The following is an 8,245-nucleotide window of genomic DNA, read 5'->3' as shown; positions in this document are numbered from 1 at the left end:
CTTGAACATATCTTCCCGGGCAAGGAAAACAACAGCAAAAATGAACAAGTGGGACTATATTAAGCTGAAAAGCTTCTGTACAGCAAAAGACACCATCAATAGAACAAAAAGGAACCCTACAGTATGGGAGAATATATTTGAAAATGACACATCCCATAAAGGCTTGACATCCAGAATATATAAAGAGCTCACACACCTCAAAAAACAAAAAACAAATAACCCAATTAAAAAACGGGCAGAGGAACTGAACAGACAGTTCTCCAAAAAAGAAATACAGATGGCCAACAGACACATGAAAAGATGCTCCACATCGCTAATTATCAGAGAAATGCAAATTGAAACTACAATGAGGTATCACCTCACACCAGTAAGGATGGCTGCCATCCAAAAGACAGAGAACAACAAATGTTGGCGAGGCTGTGGAGAAAGGGGAACCCTCCTACACTGCTGGTGGGAATGTAAGTTAGTTCATCCATTGTGGAAAGCAGTATGGAGGTTCATCAAAATGCTCAAAACAGACCTACCATTTGACCCAGGAATTGCACTCCTAGGAATTTACCCTAAGAATGCAGCAATCAAGTATGAGAAAGATCAGTGCACCCCTATGTTTATCGCAGCACTATTTACAATAGCCAAGAATTGGAAGCAACCTAAATGTCCATCGATAGATGAATGGATAAAGATGTGGTACATATACACAATGGAATACTACTCAGCCATAAGAAAAGGGCAAATCCAATCATTTGCAGCAACATGGATGGAGCTGGAGGGTATTATGCTCAGTGAAACAAGCCCAGCGGTGAAAGAGAAATACCAAATGATTTCACTCATCTGTGGAATATAAGAACAAAGGAAAAACTGAAGGAACAAAACAGCAGCAGAATCACAGAACTCAAGAATGGACTAACAGGTACCAAAGGGAAAGGGACTGGGGAGGATGGGTGGGTAGGGAGGGATAAGGTGGGGGGAGAAGTAGGGGGGTATTAAGATTAGCATGCATGGGGGGGTAGGAGAAAAGGGAGGGCTGTACAACACAGAGAAGGCAAGTAGGGATTCTACAACATTTTGGTATGCTGATGGACAGTGACTGTAAAGGGGTTTATAGGGGGTCCTGGTATAGGGGACAGCCTAGTAAACATAATATTCGTCATGTAAGTGTAGATTAGTGATACCAAAAAAAAAAAAAAGGGCAGTTCCTGTGTGATAACCTCCAATGAGTTCTACACAAGAGTATAAAGGGCATATAAAAGTGTAGGCAAAGGGTCTGTTTGTGTTTATACAGAGGATCAAAGCCTAATTGGGCTACCCTGAAAATGAACTAAGATACGATATGAAAAAGAACTTCCAACATCAGCACTCTCTGGAAGACTCATGCCAGAAGATGATCATCAAAAAACCCCAACAAAGATCCACGCACTGGTACAGCTGTAGATGCACTCATCCCACCAGTCCCTGGATTTGCCATGGGAATGAAGAAGGAGATATCTAAGCTGGCCTGTGCATACAGTAAAACAACAAATTTGACTGGATCTATACTGTTGGAACTCAATCAAGAATTAGGAGAAGTGCAAATTGTAGCGCTCCAAAATCTTACAACTACAGACTATTTACTGTTAAAAGAACATAAGGGATGTGAACATTCCCCAGGAATGGGTTGTTTTAATTTGTCTGATTTCTCTCAGACTGTTCAAGGTCAGTTGGACAATATCCACCATATCATAGATAAGTTTCCACAAATGCCTAAGGTGCCTAACTGGTTTTCTTGGTTTCACTGGAGATGGCTGGTAATTACAGATATGCTTTGGTTATGTAACTATACTCCTATTATGTTAATGTGTGTGCGCAATTTAAGTAGTAGCTTAAAACCTATACATGCTGAAGTTACTCTACAAGAAGATATGTCAAAGAAATAATCAATCTTCCCATGTTTTCTTCCGCCTGCTACTTCTATAACTTTTCTTCTTCCTTCCTAATCACAACCCTTAAATAGAATTCGTGCCTCATATCAAATTTACTGAGTATCATAATTCTTCCAAGTGGTAAAGATACCTCAAGACAAATGCTGGGCATAGAAGCCACAGGGCATAAATATGCAAAGAAATAAAAAGCTAACCATTTCAAACAATAAGGCTTCTCTCTCACTTACCAACTTTACATTTCCCTGTATGGCCCCGGAAGATGACTGGTTAGCCAGAGACGGGTAGGATTCCTCAAGGGAGGAACAACCTAAGACAGGCACAGTCGCAGAGGGGTCATCAGGTGAGAAATTGGGGATCAACAGAGGTGAGGCTTAGAACCTCACCCCCCCATTCTGAGAGAAATCTTCTGCATACGTGGATGTTTTATTGCCCTTGTCTAGCTTGGATTAACACATAGTCTACAGGCACACACCTGATCATCTACATTTGCTCTCTTACAACACTAAGCTATGTTTTCTACCTTTATCTTGTATCTACCTACCACTTCAGCATTTTATTAAAAATAATAATAGTAAAGAGAGAAATGTGGTATCCACATACAAATCAAGTATAAAAATCAAATGAGTATTCATATTTGAACTGACTATTTATAGTTCATAATGCATGAGCAAAACCGAAGTTTTCTGTGATGACTGCCCTTGTACTGTTCACTATGTAACTTACTCACTATGTAAGAATTTGTTCTCCATGTAAGAACTTGTTTGTTATGCCTCAGAAGATTGGAGACTGATGAAAATTAGGCTTAGGGTGGATTAATGATTGTGCATTGAGCATTGACTCCCCTATACAGAATTTTATTGTTGTTAACAACCATTTGATCAATAAATATGAGAGATGCCGTCACAAAAAAAAAGTATACACTTCCAATGGTAAAATAATAAGTAACCGGGATGTAATGAATATAGTCAAGATATTGTAACAGCTTGGTATGGTGATAGCTGGTACCTAGAATTGTCATGTATATAAATGTTGAATCACTATGTTGTACACCTGAGACTAATGTAATGTAATACTGTGTGTCAACTACCCTTCAATAAAAAAATTATTATCTACAAAAAAAAAAAAAAAAAAAGATCATTAACTATTGTACTTAGTTTTTCCATTTTGAGAGGTGAACCAGAAATTCAGAGGCTAATTCTCTATCATTAAGTTGTACTTTTTCTTCCATTATTCCATTATTTCATAATATTTTGGTCAAGCTGTCATCAGAAGCACCATCCAATCTGACGTAGGTTTAAATTCAGGCCTGTAGATGTAGCTGAGATCAAGGCATCAAGACTCTGCAAGCGGCATTGATCCAGTCTCGCATTTTCCCCTAAAACAAATCTAGTTCCAGAAAAGCCCACAAGATATGCAGCAAATTCCTATGTGACCACAGATCTTCTCACTGACTCTGCTTGTTAATCCTTGAAAACTCTTTGGCTGGCCAACCAGCAGAGATAGCACAATAAACTTACCCAGTTGGCAAATAGATGACTTATAATTGTGCTAGTTTCTTATTTCTTTCTGTGACTTTAATTAAAATGGCACTTGTATTGAAGTCTGCCATTTCTTTCCGACCAGCCATGCAAGTAATTATATTGTCTAGGGTAGTCAAGGAAGCAGGCCAACCCAAAAGGAAATCGGGCAGAGGCTTAAAAGAATCTGACCAGGATTCTAAACACAATAACCTCTGCCTCTCCTCTTGTCACCTTTCTGCCAGGTCTCTGGGAGAATCTGCCTTCCATGTTTATAATAACCCAAGACAGAAGCAGAAGCAGAAGAAGTGATGCAATGCAAATCGGATGGGGCAAGTGATCTTTGCAGGGCCCGCAGACTGAATGGGCTGTGGTGCATGACCCTGACTGGCCCTCGAGGGGACCAAAATTTTCCCATGCCAAGTCCGCCTAGGTTTCCCTCTTCCTCCCCCAGGCTCTCTGAAGTGCCAGGAGCCAGACCTTGGCATCATGGCCGGCCTCACCACAGGGCTGTCTTCTAACTTACCTCGCCTTATGGGCACCCTGGGAGCCACTTTCTTCCCGAGGGAAATTCAGCTGCTGTCAGACCCCTCCAAGGCTCATGTGAGCAGACCGTTAGCCTACCTACGAGCCTTAGGGCAGACCTTTACTGAGACACCCCACCTTCTGCAATAGGCAGTTGCTGATCACTTCTCACAGTTGTTGCTTGAATTTACTCATAAAAACTGGAAAGTACAGCCCCAAGTTCCATTTCCCCAACTTTCTTAACACCTTTACTTCTTAATTTGCCATCTTCCTCTCTATAGCTCTAGAGGAGTTCAGAAATGTTTTCTACCTCTCTCTTAAAAGTCCAGGTTTTTCAAATGACAACCAGGATTGGTGGTACACATCCTGCCTGCCATCAATCTAACAGAAGTCCTGATTCAACACAGGATCCCTTCCTAGTATTTAAAATTCCGTAGTTACCTTTATTATACTAATAAAGGCAACTAACAGTTTTCTTATTTCTTATTTCTCTATGAAAAGATAGACATACCTTCCCTAGTACAAAGAGTGGGATTTTTTTTTTCCAGTTTAAAGGTTAGTTTCCTGAGTAGTTGAGGCATTAAGCCCAGGCCTTCCAGAGCCGTGGGTCTCTCCGGGCTCTCTCCTTCCCTTCCGCCGTCCAGAGCGCTGCGGCCCTCCTGCGGCCCTCCTGCTGGCACAGGTGATGCAGGCCTGGCTTTCTCCCAAGCCTGTCAACACTGCTCCCAGTAAATGCCAGAGAAACCATATGGTCTGTCCACATCCTCCCCTAGGGCCACAGCTTGCTATCTCCCAACGGACCCACAGGACCCACAGCCCAGAGCAGGGCGGGAAATGGAAGAAGAGCAAGCCTGGGGGCCTGAGCTTGACCTGGTCCTTTTTTTCCCTGCTGCTATATTGCCAGAAAGAGTGGGATGTAGGGGAGGGGGAAGGAGAGAAAGAAAGAGAGAGAGAGAGAGAGAGAGAGAGAGAGAGAGGGGGAGAGAGAGAGAGAGAGAAAGAGAGAGAGAGAGAGAGAGAGGAGAGACAGTCTTTGTCTTGGCAAAAAGACAATATAGAGGTTTAGTTCATTTGTGACTCAGTTATTGGGCTAGATCAATTCATTTCTATTCTCTGATGTCAGAAATGCCTGGGAAATACCTTTTAATTCCAACACAGCTGTCTCCAAAACAGTTTATGTACTTAGGGGTTAAACAGCTTTTTTAAGAGTATTGTGCTTTCTTTGTCAATATCTTCACCTCAGAGGATTTGGAAGACGGAATACAAGTTGGAAGTATTTCTGGAAGCTGCTATTCAAAGGTGGTGTGGCAAGGTAACTTTCTCAGTTAAAGAGAAAAAATAATGTTACCTGGGCGCAATATTGCAAGAGTTTTAATAATCATTATGATTTTCCTATTTCATAAAAGAGTTCTGTAGAATTTTTCTTTTATTTTTCATTACTTCCTTAAACAGGACATTCAGCTCAGATTCAGAAAGTAGGTTTTCACAGGACCCAAAATCCCTCTGAAAAACTACTATTGAATTTCCATGTACCCACCTAGTCACTTTTATTTTTATTAGAATGCATACATACTTGCGGTCCCTCGGTATCAAAATTTAATTTTGAAAAGAGATATTCATACCCATACTAAAAGACGAAATTGGATGTTCAAAATTAGTTTTATGAGACAATAATCACATGAAAGTCCAAATGTCTGACCAGACCACTGCTTTGGGATTTGACCGGGACTAATATTTCCCCCCACTACTCCTCATAATCCATCCCACTCAACACCTCATACACTGAGAAATCCTATAAAAAAAAAAAGTGCCGTGTTGAAGGGACTTTCTAAAATGCTGAGAGACCACAGACTGTATCTGGTTGGCCTGTCTGTTCCCCATACTTGCCTGGCTTCGTTATGAAAAGATGCCAGAAATAGCATTCCTACAGAATTCCCAGTCCAGAGACCACAAGAATGTTCTTTCTCATGATATGGCAACTGTACAACAATATGGCATCATCTGGAAAATTACAGTCTTGGAGACAAATATTTTTCCCCTCTCCAATGATTTAAAATAGACAGGGTGTCGCCCCAAAATTATGCTTTCCTTTTGTATAAAATGGAAGACTCTTCTTAGAAAGCTCCCGCTGGGGGCAACACACTTTGCCGCTGAAAACCCCTGGAAGACACGCACAAAAACTCCTTAGATGGTCCCCCAAGGATTTTGGAAACCACTCAAAGCGTGTCCACTGAAAAGGAGGGCATTTTAGAGAATACTACTATCTAAAAATTTCTAAGTTGACATGATAGCAGTGCATACTTACAATGAACATTCCAATAGAAATGAATTGATCTAGCCCAATAACTGAGTCACAAATGAACTAAACCTCTATATTGTCTTTTTGCCAAGACAAAAAAATTGTCTTTTTCCATGAACAAAAAGCTCACATTTGCATATTATGGGAAGTATCGACATTCTTAGGGCAGTTATTATTTTTTGTAACACTGATTCGGCATATATTCGGCACACAAAAAGAATAGTAGCCCTCAGAGAACCAGCAATCTAACTAGGAGAACTTACATATAGGGTATTTTTAAAGGAAAGATCAAAAACCTAAGAAAAAAAAATATCCCAGAAATGAAGAGAGTGAGTTCCATAGAGGCGTGTCTGCCTGACTCAGAGCTACGTTCCCTATACCTACTCAGTTTGGACTCATACTAGATACTCAATCACCTTGTGTGGAAAGAAAAAGAGAAAGACAATGGGGCGATGGGGAGGCGGAGAAAGAATAAAGGGTGCAAGGTAGCTGAGCTCAACGTGGTGGTAAATGAAGCTTACTAATTAGAAAAATTGCTCCGTCACTTGCCTTCCTGTGCAGAAGCATCTGCAGCCCCCTCACTGAAACGAGAGCTGCCTGTCACGAATGGCGAGTCAGGCTGCAGGCTCTCAGGAGGACCCACCGCCCGCTCGGACCCTCGCCCTCGGGCATTTCCCATTTCTGTTTCTTCCTGCACAGCATCCAGTCACGTCACGATGACTTGCAGTTGCCTAGAGACTTGTGAACATCCTGGCTCTTGTTTCCAGCGTCCTCTCATGATCTGGGTTGTTTGTATGGGTTTTAAACGAAGGTGTTCATGTTTAAAAGATCATAAATAAGAAAGAAATAACCAAAAGTGTATGGAAGGTTATTTTTCGCTTTTTCATTTTTAGGGAAGAGAGGCTCTTAGTTCTAGAAGAGAGTTCATAAAAGGGATGTATCTCTAATTTTTAGCCTCTCAGCTTCCTGCATTTCTTGAAACCCTCTCATCTCCAACCCCAGTGGCGGAGGATTTACTGAGCTCCCACAAGCAAAATTACAGAAGCCAAGGTCATTGGAACAAGGGCAACACTAGCTTACTCACAAGCAGAGACAAGGGATGGTATAGATACGTTTGAGCCCAGCCCTCTGCAAGGGGAGACACACACACACACACACACACACTCCACAAAAGCCTCTTGGGCTTCAGACAGCTCCCTGCGTGTAAAGAGCCTCCCTGTCTATGTAGTCAGTACCTCTCGTTGGCAGTTTCCCCAAGCACCATCTCAAATTTCTGGGGGACGACTAGAGGAACAGCCCTGGACTGGCACCCTCGCGAGCTATTACCTTGATATCCACCAAGGGGGAGAAAGGAAGTTGGTTAATGATTGAAAACCAGAAAATCAAGTAACCGAAAACATATTTTCTGGCTCAGTTTGCCTTCTCCAAAGCAGCTGAAGGATGATAACAGGGTGTGGAGAGATGGAATCAGCAGTTAAGTGGATATCCGTCTGTCACTTAGCCTTCATTACATAGCATTAGAGACCAGCGTCTGGCCAGCTTGGCCCTCTGTCTTCCCACATTGCCCCACTGGCAAGATGCTTCCCCAAGGCCCATGGCCTCCAGCCACACCACTTTGGCCTGCGGTTCCGTCACATCTTACAAACTGTAAAGGGGCTGGACAGTACTTGGATGAGATCAGGGGTGAGTTTGGACTGGATTCAGGCCTGGTTCAACAAGGTTTTGCACAACTTGTTCATCCAGTTCCCCCTTCTCTTATTTCTTTACCTTTCTGGTCTTTGTATTTTGAGCAGCCCTTTTCCCCCCCAGGTCCATATGAGCTTCTGTTTTCCTAAATTCTTCTCACCATTACTAGAGCCCCAAATCTTCCTTCCTCTGTCTTTTAGTGTTTCCCCTCTTGCTGCACTTCATTTCTTTAAAACCAACATGAATTGGCTGCAAGAAAAATAAACAGATGCGACTAACAGAATCATAAATCACCAAAT

This window comes from Manis pentadactyla, chromosome 14, assembly GCF_030020395.1.
Source record: "Manis pentadactyla isolate mManPen7 chromosome 14, mManPen7.hap1, whole genome shotgun sequence".
NCBI classification, from domain to species: Eukaryota; Metazoa; Chordata; class Mammalia; order Pholidota; family Manidae; genus Manis; species Manis pentadactyla.
Note: the sequence above shows the minus strand (reverse complement) of the source record.